The 18,775-nt window shown below is 55.9% G+C and overlaps 1 protein-coding gene across 3 annotated transcripts in view; it reads right to left on the bottom strand.

Moving 5' to 3' along the window:
• The window catches only part of CHST8 (carbohydrate sulfotransferase 8), a 126,588-nt gene extending 114,148 nt beyond the window's left edge, over positions 1-12,440 (bottom strand). For all 3 annotated transcript variants that reach the window (XM_027618526.2, XM_027618527.2, XM_027618529.2), the window contains exon 1: positions 12,000-12,440. The gene's annotated coding sequence lies outside the window, so the exon portion shown is untranslated. The remainder of the gene's footprint in view (positions 1-11,999) is intronic.
• Positions 12,441-18,775: the final 6,335 nt, after the last annotated feature.

Here is an 18,775-nt window from a genome sequence, read left to right as displayed (position 1 = left end):
TTCAATTCTGTAATAACATAAAAAGTTAAGAGTCTAATTTATTCATACAAATCTTGTTAGCATCCAATTTCCACATAATGTAACATATTCCTTAAAAAGCTGACAAAGCAGGAGAAATTAAAAACGTAAAAAAAAAAAAAAAAAGACATCCATGGGCACTCATGGCCACAGAGCCAAAGGTGAGGAGTGGGGAGAGCATGGCGGCCCCTGAAAGGGCTGGAAGCTTGGAACAAGACTCAGCCGAGGCTGGGGAGGCAGGCTGCTCCACCTTGAAGGAGCTGTGGGGCCCGTGTGCCCACTGCCCCCGGGCTGCCCCCACACACAGGCTGTGTGGCTCCCCATCACCACCTCCCCAGCCATCCTGCCTCCTCCCCCTGGCCCAGCGCCTGCCCCTGTCCTGCCGGCTCCCCAGACAGCTCCCTAACACTTTCCTCAGCAAATCCATCCTGGAGAGCCTGTAACTCCTCTTAATTACACGTCTGCGCTGTTTGCGTTAGATAGCTGTCACCCTGTAATTTACCTGCACATGGGTTTTAATTGTACATTAATCTTCCCTACACGCCACTCCCCTGCTAGAATCTGTAACAGCCGCACTTTGGGCCATTCTGTTTATTCCCCAACCAAAAATAGCTGATGAATGTAATTGCACGGAGTGTCCCTCCCCTTCTTTTCCAGGATTACCTGCTGTGTGCTGGGGCTGGAGAGAGGCTCCTGTCACCTGCAAGCTGCCTTTAAACACAATATTGGACTGTTTCTCGTGGCCGACATCAATTTCAGAGGAAAGGTCACAAGCAAACAAGCAATCTTCCAATCCCTGGGTGCCCCTGCTCACATCCTTCTCTCCAGCTCCAGGCTGATGGGTGCTGGAAGCGTGCCTGGGGACCAGTCTCACAAGAGAGGATGACGGAGGGCAACGTGTGGACCTAAGGAATCCACCAGCATGGAGGTTCCAAGGTCACTTGGAGAACCACGAAGGAGAACTATAAATTACAAAGCCCTGGATGGCTGCCAGGGCCCTAGGAAGCTACATTTAGCATATCATTCTCTCGGCAGCAGGAGGAAGGCTTAGCTCCCTTTCCGAAGGAATTTGAATGGAATTTGTTACAAGAACATTGTGATTGAAATATCACCAATTGGCTTTTCATGACAACTCAGCAATAGATTGCAATCGCGATCGTGTGTGTGTGTGTGTGTGTGTGTGTGTGTGTGTGTGTGTGTGTGTGTGTGTGTGTGTGTATTGGGGGGTAGCTGTTGTGTTCTCCAGCTGGCTGAGGTCCCTACAATATTTATGAAAACCAGATGAAGCCCTACACTGGCAATGAGCTGATATCATAACACAGATTTCAAAGACGTCTTGACATTTGCCCAAGATCAAATTTCCCCCTGCGAAAACCCACGAGGCTCTTGGGCTGACAGCGGTCTGCACACCACGCACCCCCTCCCCGCAGGAACCTGCTTCGTTGGAGGCTAGGTAATTAACACTGGGCTGGGAGGCACTGGGGGACTAGAGCGGGGCAGAGGAGCTGAGGACCACTGAAGTCCACTTTTCCTTTGTGGAAAACATGAGCTGTGGTTTTCAGTGGTGAAAGACAGGAGTTTCAGCAACTTTTATTGTTAAGCACTTTCCGACGAGCAAAACAGAAGCTCGGTGATCTCCTTATTGACAAGGCTCTGACGCGTATTTGGACCAAGAGAGACATGCGGTGATCATCCATGACACATCAGCCTGGGAAACAAAAACGAAAGCAGGAGATGTATTTCCTTGGGGCCACAGATCTCATTTAGGTGCAACCTTCGATTGGTTTTAGGAGACCCCGGTAGAAAGAACGTCACCGGCTTTCCCATGGCCTGGGTTACAGGTTATTTCCAAAGTGGTCCCTCAGGGCACCCTCCACCCCAAAGGATTGCTACCCGTGGCTTTTGGAGACAAAGACTCCCCACATACCAGTACCCAGAGTGGCGAGATACTGCACAGGAATTATCGTCTGTGATTGGGGCCTGAAGTCCCTGAAGATTGTTTACGAGTAAAAGGCGAGGGCGATTTAGTTAGTTTTTGATAAACACTTCATATTGCACATCCTAAGAGAAGCAGAATACTTGTCAAGCATGCATCTTTATGAGCTGCCCGCCTATAAAGCTTGCACGAAGGGTCCGTGCTTAATGTTGGTTTGGCAGTAAATTGGCATGATGTGCGGGTCTGCTGCATCAAATTAGCATCGACCCATAAAACGCTACTGAATGATTCTTCAAATCTGCCAAGACTTCAAATCAATTTTGGAGAAAGTGTCAAGGTTTTTTGTTTTTTTTTTTAAGTTTGATAAACCTTTCATATTAGTTATCACAGAAGAGCATAAACCTTTCTAATCTGTCTTTCCACCAAAACAAAACAAAACAAAACAAAAAGGTGTTGTTTTTCCCAAACTGCTTTTAGCTCTTCCATTTTGCACACTGCCTCCACACCGCATAAACAATGTGTGTGTCATGGATTCTTTCTTGCCCTATTTTAAAGCCAATGGTATGTGGCTCCCACTGCCCATGCCCCATGATCCTGCAGTTTGGAGAGAATTTCTACTGGCACCAGGAGGAAGTTTTTGCTCTTGGTGTTTGACATGCAGTCCCCAGCTCACCTCCTCCAGGAAGCCTTCCATAACTCACCAGTGAACTCTGATCATTGCTCTGTGCCCTTGTGTGTTGGGTAAATGAGACTATGTTCTCGTGGGGGCTCAGTGCACTTCCTTCCCTGAGAACTCCTTTCCCCTTGGACCCTCAGGGGTGGGGCTCACACTGAAGTGGTCCGTGAGGTGTCATCTCTCACCTCAGCATCTTTGAGGACCAGCCCAAGCCTCCCTCCTACACATGCCCCAGCCAGAATCCCTTGTTCTCACTCTTCACCCTCAGAGATCTCGGCCACCCTAGCCATACCCTGCTGGTGGCATCAGGCTTGTGTGTGAATCAGCCTCTCTCCCCTGGGGGCAAGGGCTGAGTCTCAAAACCAAACAAGAACAGAACCTTGATTTGAATCCAATGGGTCTGATCCAGAGCTCTCACCCCCCAGGCCATGCTGCCTTCCAAGTAAGTATGTCAGACTTGAGGACAAAGGGGACAAGCCACACCCAAAGAAAGGAGGCTTTATGCCCTTTTGATGAGAACCACTCCTGTGATGGGAAGGAGTGGATACGGTGGTCGTAGACATGGCCCTCCTGCCTTCACTTGACTCAAGGCTGTGTCATCTGTGAAACAGAGGATGGCACAGGGACGGAGTGCTGCATTTGGGGGGCTTTTCACGCTTCTCCACAGGGACCCAATGACAGAGAAGACCATCAGAGATAAGGTCACCCAGGGGTTGTTCCTAAATGGCCAATACCCGGAGCTCTGGAGGTGAACAGGGCTTTGGGGGCACCAGCACAGAGCCTGGGGCCTAGGACCCAAAGGCCTTGGTCAGAAGCTGGCTCTGGAGATGAGAAGGTCATTTAGAGGGGACAGAGCACCAGAACGGGACACCCTCGAGGCCCAAGAGCCCAACTTCCAGAGACCTCCCCATAGCAGCCGAGGCTACCGACAAATCTCCACCAAGGCAGCTGGGGTGGGAGAGGGCAGAGGTCAAGAGGCAGGTCACTGGGGACTCATGGGGCCCCGCTCTATGCCAGGACTGTTTTAGGTCCTAGGATTACAGCAGTGAACAGGATGGACAGGTGATCATGCTCATGGAAATGTGTGAAGGGAAAGCAAGATGAGCCACAGAGAGATGGCTAGATCACAAGGGTTTATTCGGTGATTGCAGGCTGGGGCAGGGGCCCAGAACCCACATCTCTGACAGCTCCTGGGGTGATTCTGAGGCCAGTGGCTGGGTCCCCAGCCTCATCCAGAGAAACACCTGTCTACGGCACCCATTGCACTCCAGTGGGAGGATTCAGACCCGCCCCACAGAGGGACTCACCCACAGACATTTAAGATAAAAATTTAGGAGATGGAAATGAATCTTCAAATTTGATGAATAATAGTGTTAAGTTCAACAAATCCTTAGCAAAAGAAATAAATAATAAACTGTATTAGTCATCTCGGAAATAAAATTAAAACTACAGTGTGATATCTCTACATACTCATGGAATGGCTAAAATGAGACCCACTGGCCACACCAAGTGTTGACAAGGGTGTGGAGCATCGGGGACTGTCATCTAACTGGTGTCAGCGCAGGATGGTTACCACAACCACGTCAGAAAACCGACAGCACCCACACAGGTGAACCTGTGCGCATCCTGAGACCGAGCAATTCTCTTCTCGGCAGACGTTCGTTAAGATGTGCACCTGTGCGCAAGAGACACGTGCGGGTAAGTCCGCAGCAGCACTCTTCATCACAGCCCCAGACTCTGAGCAACCCCGATGTCGGTCAGCTGGAGAACAGAGACATAAACTGGGGTACGTTCACACGATGGCATCCTGTGCAGTCACAAGAATGAACCAACAACATGGGTGAATCTCACACACGATGCAAAGCCAGACCCCGAAGCGTACAGACTCTTGATTCCACTTACATCAAGTTTTTGAAACAAGGATAACCCATCAGTTACAGCAGTTACCCGCAGTAGAGGGGAAGGGCCTGGAAGGGGACCCAGGGACCGCTGGGACACTGCTCTGGTGCTTGGTGTGTTTGGACATGGGTGTGTTTGGCTTGCGGATTCTCACAGCATGGTGCACACGATCTCTGTATGCATACTCTGCTTGGAGTAAAAAGTTTTCAAATGGACTGAACGCGGGATGGGGAAGAGGCGTGGATGGGAGCCTGCCTAGAAGGGGCGAGACTCAAGGGGGCACAAGCCAGCGGGGCCACATGCCCCCTAAGCCTTTGTCACGTTACCAGGCAAGGCCCCTATCAGCATGCTTCCTTGCACCTGAGATAGAAAGGGACTAACAGACCACACACAGGAAATAATAAGAATAATAATATGGCCACTGTGACGTGGATTCTACTTGTCATCCGCATTTTACAGATGAGGAAACTGAGCCTCTAGCCCACATGGTGATCAAGTGGTGAAGCTGGGATTTGAACCCAGACGGTCTGACCCCAGGTGCTGCTTCGTTCAGAACCCGGGGCTGGCTGCACGGAGCGGGCCGAGGGGTGGAGCTGGTGGCCATGGCTGTCCCTTGACACTTGAATTCATGGCAGAAGAACTGAGAAGAGATAAATAAGAGGCCTAGATCATGCCTTCACAGGGATGAACGGACAGTAAATTAAATGTGCAGATGAGACCAACTCTCGGGAAGTGACATAACATCAGGGGACAAAGACCCCCAAAATCTAAACAGAAGATGGCAAGACAGACCCAACCCGAGTGAGCCGCACCTACAGGACGTCTGTGAGAGAGAGGCACATGTATGGCTGTGGTGCGGGACAGCGACGAGGCAGTGGCCACTGAGTACAGGCAGCGTCTGTACCCAGAGCACCACAACGGGGGAGGGGACATCCAGGGGACCTCACGATGCATCACCAGGCCCCACATCCACACCGCTCCTGGGCCTGGCACCAGCCTCTGCTGAAGAGTTTGGAATCAGATGTGGGAAAGCGGAGGGAGCCGAGAAGAAAAGCTCCTTGGACGTAGCATTCAAATCGGACCCAGACGTATATAAGGGAAGGGGTTAAAAAGAGGATTCCTGGTAAAGGAGTAGAAGGAGCCAAAACAGGCTGGCTGCACCCCCCTCCTGCTCAACCAGTAGAGACAGAGTACCTGCTTTGAGCACTGGCTCAAATACTGTAGACAGAGAGTTTGCATAATGCAGTGACTTGACCAGGGTAGACAGACTGCCTGAACTGTGTGCTGAGCTCAGCCCGTATAAACACTGTCTGCATCACGAACTGGGCTCAACTAGTACAGACGGATTGCCCTGCACCGTGGGCTCAGCCCCCTCAGCTCTGGAAGCCAGGGCCCGATGGACAGGGTCCATGTCCTCAGGGGAAGGGTTGGAGAGCCCAGGCACAGGGACCGTGCCCAAAGCCATGGAGACTTTTGAGGGCTCTGAACCTCGTATAAAGTCCTGCAAGGAGTGGGGCTGGCCCAGACTGAATGGAAAGTCCCTGTGCTCCCACCCTAGACTCAGCCGGTATAGATAGACCACCTGCACCAGGCACTGGCTCCGCTGGTATAGACAGGGTGCCTGCATTACACCCTGGCTCCCGCAGTGTAGACAGACTGTGAAGTTTAGCGCACTCTGCCAGCCAGCAGCCATCACCAAGTCCCTTCTCCCGAGCTCATCATGGCCCAGACAGCCAGAGCGAGCGCTATTTGCTATATGCCCTGAGACCTGCTCGTATATTCACTCAGCCTCCTCTGGGCCTAGCAGGCGGCTCTACACACGGAAGGACTGCGGTATTTGCTGGGTGCTGGGGGTGTTCCCCTCAGGAGCATAGGAAGCAAAACCCCCACATCTCAGGGCTGGAGGGTCTCTGTGCTCACAGGCTTGGGCAGATGGGTCTTGTCCAGGGAGATGAGTCAGCCCCCAAGAAGAGGCAGCCTTGAGCGGGGGGATGACTAGTTGGCCAAGTGTGAGTCAGTCTGGACTAGGGGCTGCTGGTAGAGGGCTCCCCTGTGTCACCTTCCCACCGGTGAGCACCTGGGCACTTCGTCCGGTGGTGTATGGTGGTGAGGCAGCCACCAGGGTACAAAGGAGGGCCAGTGTGGTGAGGCTGCCCTCCACACAAGGGGTCCAGGCGCTGGAGGAATCAGCTCCCGAAACACCTGGGGCCAGAGGAGTGATCTCTACCTCCTAGCATCCTCTCCTTGGCTCTCATCTCTCCTGTCCCCGAGTCTGGCCCAGCCGGGAAGGAGCTGGCTCAGTCCCAGGCAGAGTGAGGACAAGGTGACAGCGACCTGGGCTGTTGCTTGCAGCTCAGCGGCCGCTCGGCTGAGGGCCCACAGCCAGCAGCGTGGGCACAACGGAAAGCGGGGTGACTCATAGACCTGCTCCCCCCAACCCCGGCTCTGCAAGACAGAGCTGGGTGGACCAAGTTGATTGTGGGGATGCCGAGCCAAGCTGCAGACAGCCACAGGGAAACTCGCTGACATCCGAGGGAGTTGGGGAGCTGTGAGCCTGGGGCAGAGCCCCCAGCAGAGGGCACGAGCAGGTCCAGAGTGGCTCCCACAGGAAGGAGGGGAGGAGAGAGGGCTGGAGTAAGGGAAGGGCACGGGAGGGGAGTCCTTCCCAGTGCTGGCCAGCTGCCAGGTCAGGTACAAGTAGGTGGCAGGTAAAGGACCTACCAGGGCCCCATGAAGCTAAGTGGGTGACACACAGGCCAAGGCCACCTCTGGCCAGCAGCCCTCCGGGCAATCAACTCTAGAGGACAGTGGGCATCAGAACTGCCTGTCCTCACTGGAGAGCATGGGACGCTGGACTGTCACTTACTGAGTCTCACTCCCTGCTGGGGGGAAGGTAGCAGAAAGCCCAAGAGCTTAGAGGAAAGCTGGAAGGTGGGCCATGTGGGCAGGGGCACAGAGGCGGCTGCCTGAGCCCCAGGCCTGGAGCACATGACCTGACCAGAGGGGACAGGGGTCTGGAACTCCTGGTCTCGGAGTGGGGGTGGGGAGGTTGCCTCAGGGAACTGACAGCTCCCAGTGGCGCTCCAGAAGTTGGGGTCCCAATGGCACTCCCTACCTCCCTACCCGCACTAAATCCAGCACCAGGCCCCTGCAGAATCCCGGCAGATTCCCATCGGCCTGCTCCTCTTTTTAGGACCTGGGTCACCTTCCTGCAGGATTACTGCAGCTCCTTCCTCACTGGGCTCCCTCCACTACAGCAGCTGGGAGGGCCAAGTCCCAAGTTTCTCCCTGGCCTTCAAGGCCCTACATGGCCAGGGCTCTGGCTGTGTCTCCAAATGCATCAACCCCTCCACTCTGTGGGCCACATGGGCCCTCCACACTCCCTCTCACTCCTGTGCACGCAGTGCCAGGCAAGCTCTCTCCCTCCCTCTGGCCTTGCCCCTCCTTGCTTCTTAGTTCCAGGTTTCTTCCTTCAGACCTCCGCTGAAGTGTCACCTCCTCCGGGAAGTCCTCCTGACCCTCAAGTCCAGGTCAGGTTATGCTATGATGCATCTCCGAAGCACCCAGATGTTTCCTTTATATGCTTATCACGGCCTAGAAACACACATGCACCGGTTATTTGTTTAGTAACAGGCGGAGGCGTCTGGCAGAGCATCAATCAGTGAGTGATGAATCAGTGATGAGGGAATGGCTATCCACCAGGGGTAGGGGCCACTCTTAGTTTTGTTTACTTTCTGTCCCTGGAGCTGGCCCAGAGACAGACACCTACTACCTGCTCCACAAGCATTCACTGATGGAGAATGAAGGACAGCCATAACTGGTCAGACAATGGGAATGTGGGATGGAGTCCTCTGGCTCCAGGTTTCAATGCTGACAACTCCCATTTACTTCAAATAACTTGCTCACCAGGGCCACCTCTGTCCATGGCTTGGCAGAGACAGGAGCCTTGCCCTCGGTCCCCAGCAGCAAAAAGCCCTGATTTCCCAGAAAGGTATGGCCCACCTTCAAGCTGGGGAGCAGGGATGGGGAGACGCTGCCCCTTGCCTGCATGCACTCTCTGACTTCCTGGCTTTCGAGATGGAATCAGAGTTGCTTCTTGCTGTCACCTCCCTAGACGCAGGCTCCCCCACTCTGCTGGTGGCCAAGGCTGTATTTGGGCCAGCAGGTGCGTGCTAGAGCTCCAGATCGCAAATGACAGGTAGCTTTGTACAGGGTAAAAGTCACAACTTTTTCCCACCACCAATTTGTAAGTCTCATCCTCTGCCGCAGTGATTTACCGACCACAGGGTCACACACTTTCCGGCTGGGAAGAAATGAGATGGCATCTCCCGTGTCCTCTGCCACCTGAGTTAATGCAGCCCTGTCCCCTGGCTGTTTGAACCCAGGGGTTCCCTCTGCCGTGGGGCAGGCTTTTCCCAGGAGGGAGGGAAAACAGCTGCTCTGGAGTCAGACTAGTCCTGGCTCTGACTCCAAAGACAGTGCCAGGGAGCCTATTGTCCCCATGCTGTCACCACACAGGCTGCCTGCTCCCAGCAAACTTCCTGAGGCTCCAGGACACCATCTCCCGCATTCACATCCAGACAACCATCCTCAATTTTTTTTTTTTAATTTCTCAGGGTCCCACAGGAGGGCCACAATGATCTTGTTGGCCCAGCACTCCATAAATCTCCTGTTTCTAACTCATTACCTTCTGATTAGCTGAAAGGCAGGGCCCTTGTTTCACACAGTGTTTACTAGCGCTAGTAATGGCCACAGCTGTTCATGAAGGCACTGCCATACCCTTGGTCCACTTTCCTGCCCACAGGCTCCCTCCCTGCTCCACACTTTCTCCAATGTGGCTGCCACACCCACCGGGGAGAATCAGGGAGGTGCAGCAGGGGCGGCTGAGACAGACATCTCCCACTCCAAGCCAGGCAGCAGGCCAGAGAAGGGGGCCCCGTACCTCCCACCAGCCCGCACAAGACTCCAGCACCCACCACAGGTGCCTCCAACCAGATGCATCAGCAAATCACAGTAAAAGCTTTCAGCGCCCATCACTTCGATCAGCAAAACCACAAAAAGCCTATCAGGTCGCCACTGGCACAAGCTCTGAGTGAAGAGCAGAGAAGTAGTCTGCCAGGGTGTTTCCAATCAGGAGTCTCTGACTTCCCACCTTCCAAGTGAATCCCAGGCAAATTCCCCAAGGAGCTCACCAGCATGCTTTCCCAAAGACCATTTGGCAAAAAAGTAGCCACCGAACTTTCCCAGACTTATTAGCTTACGTAAACAGACATTTGAATAAATGTTTAAAAAATGAAATTCCCTTGATACTCCATAATCAGTAAATGTTCATTATGGAAACACAGCAAATATCCATGAAATTTCCCAAGTGGTATTCTGGCTACAAGATTAAAAAGGCGTCTCAGACAGCAGGCTGAGTTACAAAGACTCCTCCTCTGGTCACAATCCAGCGAAGATTTGCCAAGCCCAGGAGGTCAGACAAGTCTGCTCCTCTCCCAACCAGAGCCAGTGAAAATCAGCCCATGCTCCTTTTGCCTGCTCTGGCATTTTATAAATGAGCCCCCACGTCAGCTGATTGATGTCTCTCTATAAATAATTAATCCTTGACCTTGTTTTAAGAAAGCCTTGACTTTTTAATTTGGGGTCAAAAATCAATACCAAGGAAACATAATTCACTCTGTGGAGTTTGATTCCAAGTAAATAAATAAATAAGCCATGCCACTGGTGTGTCTCAGGGTGAATGGGCTAAGCGATGGGATGGGGTCTGACTTTGAGGTTGTCTGTGTTCAAATGCTATTAAATTATTGATCATCCTAAAAGACTCAACCTCTTCAGGGTCTGCATTTTATTCCTTCTGTGGGTCATTTCACAGAGGCAAGTCTGATGAGGGCTCCACTCCCCGCAAGGGCTCCTCCCTCCCTGTCCTTCCATATGTGGTGGGCTGCCTGGATTTTAAAAGGGTCTCCTACAGGGAGCAGAAGGTCACTTCTTCCTGCAGCCTGTCAGCCTTGCCTTTGGGACAGGGACAGAGGGTGGGCAGAAGAGGCCATACAGCTGGGAAATTTTAAAGAGGGTTCCGCCACTCCGTTCCAGAGGCCGCCCAGTTCTAGGGCAGGACTTGAGAAAAGTTCCCCACCCGTAGGCAAGGGTCAAGGTGAACTCGGATGTGAGAGGTTACCCAAAAAAGTGAGCGTGGTAGTGCAGCTTGGAAGCATCCCAGAAATGAGGAACGGGCCAGTCTGTCCCTTACCGCCTGCCACCTCCTCTCCCACCATGCACCCCCCAGGGGCTATGGTCCCTTCACTCAACCGCCTCCCGCTCCGGCTGGGCTGCGGGGCCAGACACGGACCGCCCTGCCGCCCAGTCTCCCTAGCATAGCCAATCACTGAGCAGGGTCCAACAGGGAGGCGCCCCAAGGACCCGAGACCCACCCGATCCCGGAGACGGCTTAAGACGGGGAGCCCCGGGAACGGCCCCTACTTCTCGGTTAGAACAGCCCGGCAGCGAGCGCTCACAGCCCAGGGCGTTGAACGGCTGCCGCGCCAGCTCCGGGTCGGGGGTTACGCGGGGCCTGGGGACCAGATGTAGGGCGAAAGTTAGGGCGGCAAGAGTCCTGCGCCTGGAAAGGGAGAGGGGACCCTCCGAATCAAGCGCCAACACTGGCACTACCAAAACCCGCCAACGCACCTTCGCCTGGCTGCGCCGGCCTCTGGCGAGGTCAGAGCTGGCATGCAAAACTGGAAGCTAGCAGCTGGAGTTGCAGCCGCAGCCAGAGCTCGGCTGGGTCCCACCGCGAAGCAGCTCCGCCCACCCGAGCAGCTCCAGGCTCGGACTCCCGCACTCCCGGACATTTGCACGCGCACACCTTTACACATCACTGACGCACACACATTCGCCTCAAGTACAAAACAGGCCGGTGCCCTGGAGAGTGGCGGGGTGGGGACGCGCGCGACGGAGCGCGGGGGCACCTTCCGCCGCTCGCTGGGAAGCCCTGGCAGCTCCGAACTCCTCCCCCGCCCCTGCCCGCCACAACCCGCCCCCGAGTCCCAGACTGGAGCGAGCGGGAAAGCCCCGGGCGCCCCGGGCGCTCCAGCCCGGCTCTCTCCGAGCTCAACACCAACGCTGCTTCCCCGCGCCCGGCACCCAAGGCTGGGAAGAGGAGCACAGCATCCGCGGGGACCGAGGGAACCCGAGGGGCGGCAGTGCACAGACGCGCGGCGGCAAGTGAAAGCCATGGAGCAAAAGTCTAATTAAAGTTCCCGCTACTGGAGCCGGTCCCCAGCGCGCGGCCGGACCGGAACCCCGCGCGCCCTATCTCCGCCTGCGGCTTCGAACGCTTAACGGTGCAGGTTCTCGGCGCCGGGACGCAGTGCAGTCCCGGGTCCTCCCGGGACCCCTCGGGGCGCCCTTCCCGGCCAGGAGCCGGCACAGGGCGGGGACAGGGCTGGGGCGGGGGCGCAGCGCACTTACCTGGCGCAGCCGGCGCTCGCGGGGCCGCGGGCGCCTCCAGCCCGGGCTCGGTCCTCCACGGCGAATCCTCGGCTCCCGGGGGCCGCGCGGCAGGGAGGACCTCCGCCCCAGCTCGGGCCCGGGGCCTCCTCCCGCTCGGAGCGGAGACCGGTGCGGTGGGTGAGGCTAGCGGCGCGGGCCGGCGGCCGGAGCGCGCAGGAGAGGGAGCGGGAGAGGGTGCGGTGGCGTGTTCTTCCTCGGCCCCGAGCCCGGGTCCGTCCCCCGCCTCCCACCTCCAGCCTCCCGCCGCCGCCCTCTCCTCTCCCCACCGCACCGCCAGATCCGGCTAGAGCGCCGGGAAGGCTCCCAGCGAAGTGCGAGCGGAGCCTCCGGCAAGGCTGGAAATAACGCCGCGCCCGCCCGGCGCCCCGCCCCCGGCCTGGGCCCCGCCCCGCGGTGGCGGTGGCGGTGGCGGTGGCGGTGGCGGTGGCCGGGCCGGGAAGGGGATCACTCCCGCGATCCGCCGGTCCCTCCCGGGAGCTCGCGGGCGCCGCGCCCACGCGCGCTCTGCGGCTCCCGCGGCCGGCCCCACGGGCCGCGCGCTTCGAGGGAGCCGCCGCTGGGCGCGGTCCAACGGCCGTGGGGGTGGGGGCGGTGGTGTTGGGGGCTGCGCCCGTCTCCCGGGTTCCCTGAGAGCAGGCCTCAGGGCTGCCACTTGGCTCCAGAGCGCGGCCGGAGTGCTGTCACTGCCTCGGTGGGTCGCACGCCGGCGCCGACCTGGGAAAATGACTAGGCGTCACCGGAGCGGGCCGTGACCACAGCTGGGCAGGGGCGCGCGCTCAGGACCCGACGCTGCGAGGGCGCGGGGCTGGGGAAACGCAGAGGCGTGGTCCGTAGCAGCATTCTGAGGGATCCCTGACCTACAGCCTCAGTAGAGTTTGGTCAAGGTCTTGGGCGGCCTTGGTCCCAGGTGTCTGCACCCATCCCCAAATTCCTGGGGCTCTGGATTCTGCTGAAAGGACCCATGACCCAGGCTTTTCCTTGAGGGCTACCTCCTAGAAGTGCTTGTTGGGTCACGTCCTGAGATCTTGGGGGGGGCGGGGTTCGTGAACCAGGTCAACCTGGGTCAGCCGACTCCTCCCCATACACACCCTCAACAACACAGCAGGGAAGTGGCAGAGCCACAGCCACGGAGCACCAGGACAGAGCCCGGATGGGCAGGGGGAGAGGGGGGGCTCTGACTCCAGTCCTGTTTTTCCTGAGAAGACGCAGCCCCCACCTGCAGGGGGCAAGCAGGTGCTGGGAAGGAAGGCCGGCTGGCTTCTCACCGGAACTTGATGAAGCTGTAAATGAGTCACCTCTTAATCTTGAGGGGACCCCAGTGTTTTCCAAAACCTGCCGGGAAAGCTTTAGTAAAAGAAAGGATGTTCACCCTCCTCTCATTTTATCTGCTGTTTGGTTGGCCTGGCGACTCCACCCTGCTAATTCGGAGGGTAAGATGGAGAGGTGGGGAGTGAGGTGGACTCATGGCCTTGGGTTGACCAGAGAGGGGAGGGCCAGGGGCAGCCCTGGCAGGGAGCAGAGCCGCTCCTGAGGAAGGCCAGGGAGTCCCCAGCAGTAGGGCTCCAGAAGGCCTAGGAGGCACCCAGACTGAATGCTTAAGGCGAGCTCAGCACAAAGAGAGAACAGCAAAGGAGAGAAGACAAACTTTAGCAAACCAGCAGTATCATGATTTTCCTTAATTCCTGCAACATCAAAGTAGGCTCTATTATTTCCATTTTCCAGGTGAGGAAACCAAGGTACAAGGATGCCCCCAGGGTGCTGGAGTCCACACATCCGGAGGGTGGCAGAGCCATGTTTGAGCTGCTGATTCCAAAGTGGAGTAGGTTCGGTGGGGTTTCCTCTCCAAGATCCCGAGTTCAGAGACTGTTCCAGACCCAGGCCTAGCTGGGTTCCACTGGCTCTGTGTTACTTGTGTTTGTATGTGGGCGGCGGGGGGAGTATGTATGGGGCTGAAATCGCCCTACTCCTCAGTCAGGTGCAGATCTGATGAACAGTATCAGGGACAAGGACGCAAATGTCAGGACAGACAGGGCAGTGGCATCCTTACCCAGCCCATGACCAAAAGCTAGCAGAGCAGAGCAGGAGGAAAGATGGTGAACAACGGTGAAGTTGGGGGGTGGCGGTGAAGTGAGCAGAAAGCTACTTGCCTGGTGAGCCCAGAGAGCACTGACCCTGTACCTCCCCGCCCCTCCCCTGCCTTGTCCCCATACCTCCAGCCGTCTCTCACCACCCAGGGTCCTGGCCACAAGTTGGCTGGGCACCTGCCAAAGAAAGCTGGTGGTCCAGGGAACCTCTTCAGTACTAAGCACGCTCCTGCAAGAGAATACACACACACACACACACACACACACACACACACACACACACACACACACTCAGCAGGCAGTGCAGAGGGAATGGGGAGAGGAGCTCGCATCCCCTGAGCCCAGCCTCACACCCAGGAGGAGGCTCTGAACCACAAGTGTGTCCACTGGATAAGTCCACACAAGCTCTACTTCCACGGGACAAGTCTACGCAGGCTTTATGAGAACCAAGCTAGCAGCAAGTGGGGCCGGTGAGGCCCTCCCAGGTATGGCGTGCGGCTGTGTGCAGTGATCCTCCCGGGAAGGACTGTTTTTCCATTAGCGTTTCCAACTGTACTTATTAGCACTTATTTGCATCTAATATTCAGGCAGGCATTGCTAGGCATCAACAATGCTGCATTCCTTTGACATCCGCGAGATTTTCAATTTTTTCACTCAGACTTCCTTCTTGCTTGGAGAGGCCCTCGGGGAAATCCCCAAACCGGGCTCCAGGCCCCTGGCACCAACATGCACTGGGTTTTCCTCCCCGGGATTTGCCAAGGGCTGCGTGCCCTTTTTTGAAAGTCAGGCTCGGCCTCTGCAGCGAGAGAGGCGGAGAAACGCTGCAAATTCCCGGCATGAAGCCCTGTGTGCTCACTTGCAGTTTTTGATACGTGTTTCTCTGCTGAAAGATGAGTGGCAAACTTCTCCCTTTGCATCCCAACGAAGGTACAAGGACATTTGCATCAGATCACACCAGGAGTCCACGACCCATGCCCCAGAAGAAGTCACGGAGGTTCAGAAGCCACTCTATTTGCTGCCAAAGAGGCAGGAGGAGGGGGCCAGGCCAGGTTTGGGGGAGGATAGCAGGCAAACCACCCCCCTCCCCGGGCTCTGGGTTCCCGGAGCATCCCCTGGAGTGCAGATTCTCGCCTACCTTTGGGTGCGGAGCTGAAGGCAGCACAGTGGGGGAAGGACCTTGTGTTCCAGGAAGGGCACGTAAGCCCCTGTGGTAAGACTGCATCCTGAGTCTTCAACTTTCCATTCTGTGAGAAGAACCAGAGAGCTTTTCTGGGGAAGAGAGGGAAGCCATCTGGAGTGGTAGATCCAGGAACACCAGCATCCCATGGGAGAGAGAAGAGAATGATGGCATAGACCAGGGGGTGGGTTTCAGCTCTCCAAGGCACAGGCTGGGTGGCCTCGAGCAGGTCTGCTAGCAATCCCAGCCCGATTCCTTATTTGGGAAATAGGCTCCACCTGCTTCTTGCGGCCAGGATCTGCAGAAGTGAGGGAAGGGTGTGAAGACATTTTGGAAAGCAGGGTGGCGAGGCTGGCCTGCTCTGAGTCACTCAGATTAGCCACCTCAGGACCTGGGTGTCAAGCGTCTGGCCCTGTGCTGGCCTCTGAAATATTGTGACCACAGGGTTTCCCAGAGTTAGTTCCCCACGCTGTGACAGGCTGAGCACAGCGTTGTCCGGATGGGAGCCCCTTTTCCAGGAACACAGCTGCCTTCCCCAGCTGCCTCTGCGGTGGCCTCGGTGTGGGACCGTGGCCAAGCCTTTCCTCCCCATTTGAACAGTAAGGGGAGGGTAGCCCAGGCTCTTGAGACCCCCACCGGGCTTGTGCTGTAATGTCACAATTCCTAAAAATTCCTCACCTAGAGAGGAGGCCCAGGGAGTTTCCCTTGGCCACCTGGGACCATATTGGATGAACGTCCCTTCCCTGCCACTTTTCCTCCACTCCCCATGTCCCTTCTCCTTTTCCGTCACCCCTTGGGTTTTGGAGAAGCTGGAGGGAATGGGTCCCTCTGTTCCCTTCTTTGTTGAGTCACCTGCAATCTCCTGATGCCATCATGCCTGGGGGAGAGCCCTCTACCCTAGCAATGCTGCTGGCTTCTGGGCAACCCCACGTCCCCCCATGCCTGTTGCAAATTCTGAAGTTCCACCATCATAAAAATACTTCCCGAGGCAGGTTAAGATGACGCCAGTGTCCATCCTTAACACGAACGAGGGTTGGTGAACAGATAGGGGTTTCTGAATAGCACGTAGTAACAACTGTGGCTAACTTGAGCAAAAAGGGAGGACTCCTGGAAAGGACACTGGAGGGGTCTCACAGAGCGGGGGGGGGGGGGAGCCAGGCATCCAGGAGGGAGGACGGTAGCACTCAGGGTGGGGGGCTAGAGGACCTCTGGGGTCTGCAGGAAGGGATGTCCCCCTCCCCCGATCTAGGATGAGCGGGTCTGCAGACGCACCCCTGTTGAACCCAGAGCCCAAGAGGGAGGCAGGCCCAAGCCCAGGTCAAGTCCATCCATGCAAACTGGGCTCAGAGCCAGCCTGGTGTCGCTCTTGAGGTCTTGCCAAGCTCAAGTTCATTTTGGTGCTTCTTAATTAAAAAACAAAACAAAATACAAACAAAACACCACTGGGCTGGTCTGCTGCTGATTGTTCCTTCAGTCCCCACAGATCTTGAGCCCAGCCCTCAGGTGGCCTGCCCACGATATGGGAGAGGACACTCAGGTGGGGGGATGCACTGCAGGAGGGGTCCTGTAGACGCTAAACAGTGGAGATTTTTCTTTCTTACTCTGGGATAAAGAATTTAAAATTCTAGAATAATTTTATGCCACAATTCAGTAAATGCTCTTTCGCTTGGACCAAACTAACTCAGCATTCACGTCATGCAGGACGGGGCTGAAGTTGAGTTTTTCACTGTCAGTCAAAGACAGTGGGACTAGGCTTGCAGGAGCCAGTCTCCTCTGCCTCAGATAGTAAAGGGTTTGACTCCTCCCACCATTGTGGTAGTTCTGTGCATCTACCTGCCTCCAGGTACAAACAAGCCCATTATACATAATTCTCTCTAGTCCCTCAAGTGGGCCTCCTTTTTTTTTTTGCTATATGCTGTTCATTATTAACTGGGGTGATTATTACAATGAGGAAATCACTATATGAAATCATTTCATGGCACTTCTTTTTAAATGCTGCCTAGTTGGGAAAGCTTGTGGATTCTCCAGGACCCCTGCTGGCTTAGCCCAGATTGGCACAACTCGGCCCCGCTGTCATGGGGCTGCTGGTCACTCCCCGGGGCAGAGTGAGCACAGGTCTCTCAGCCCCACCGAGTGCTCTGTGGGGTCCGAGGGGGCCAGTGGGACCTCTCAGGGCAGGATCTCCTTTCCAACATCATCAGCCCAGAGCGCATTTCCGGAACTCCTCCACCCTGACCAAGGGTTATATATCCACTAGTGCCTTTCCATCCTGTGGCAGGAAAGCGGGGCTTAAGTGTCTTCCCAGTTCCTGAGCTAGCTAAAAGCATGTTTTTAAATGCAAATGTGAATGCTATTCTACAACGAATGCTTACTATTAAGAATTGGGTCTGAAGATGTTGAAAGGAAAGAAAGGATTGTTTTGAACAGAGCAGGAAGACTCCAGAAACATTTATCAGATGCCCCCAGGAGCCCGCCACTGGGTGAGGATGGGCACCCTGGGACTTCCCTGATTTGGGAGGTTTGTAGTCAGAGAAGTGCCAAGACGTGACACGGAGATGGAAGTCACACATGTGGCAATTTCACAGCCAAGCTGGGGGCCTCATGCTGGAGGAGCCACAGGTCTGTCTGTGTCCTCAGAGCCAGCCAGAACGCCAAGGGGTCACTAAGCGATTGTTGTTTGCCCCCAGGGCAGACGTTCTAAAAATCTCGCCAAGGCCTTGGGTTATGGTTATTCTCAAGGGTTGCTCAGACCCTTTTAGCAGAGGCGCTTGCGCCCTAGTCCACGTGGGCGGCCTGAGCAGCGATGCAAACACAGCGACAGGTACTACCCTGTTTCTCCAGGCAGTCCTGAGCAAGTGGTATTTTCACACTGTGCGGGGAACCCACACACCGCCTGGCAGCAGGAATCTCTCCGCCGGGACTGAAAACAAAAGCCTGGTGGATGATGCATCCAGGGAGACAGACCAGGAGGAGCCCATCAGTCAGGCAGCATGTCCCTCAGCGGGACACACAAGGGCAGCGGCTCAGGAATGCCTCCCCTCCCCTCCCCCCAGCATCCGAGCTGCCCGCTCCTCTGGGGGAACCACATCGCCACGGGAAACACCCAGGTCAGCCTTGGAGGAGAACACCCAGACCCTTGTCCTGCAGGATCCCTGGGAGGGAGAAAACTGGAAAAGCCAGATAGGGTTTGGCTCTGCAGACCCTCCAACGGTTTTCCAAACTGGATGCAGGTAATGCAAAAACATCCTGTCAGCACCTCCTATCCCATGGCCAACCTGTCACTGAAAGCCAGCCAGCCACCCAGGAAACTGCCTTTCCTGCCTTGCCAAGCCATCCCTCAGTGCCAAGAAGGTGCCAAGGTCACCAGGCTCTGGAAGCAGATGCCGTGACCTGCGGCAGGTTTGTGGGGGCAAGGGACATCTCCAGCTTCCCCAGGATTCCCAGACGCAGGAGTGATCTCAGGGGACAGCCTT

Source organism: Zalophus californianus, chromosome 17, assembly GCF_009762305.2.
Source record: "Zalophus californianus isolate mZalCal1 chromosome 17, mZalCal1.pri.v2, whole genome shotgun sequence".
Taxonomy (NCBI): domain Eukaryota; kingdom Metazoa; phylum Chordata; class Mammalia; order Carnivora; family Otariidae; genus Zalophus; species Zalophus californianus.
The sequence above is the reverse complement of the archived record's forward strand: the minus strand, read 5'-3'. Positions and strand labels throughout refer to the sequence as shown.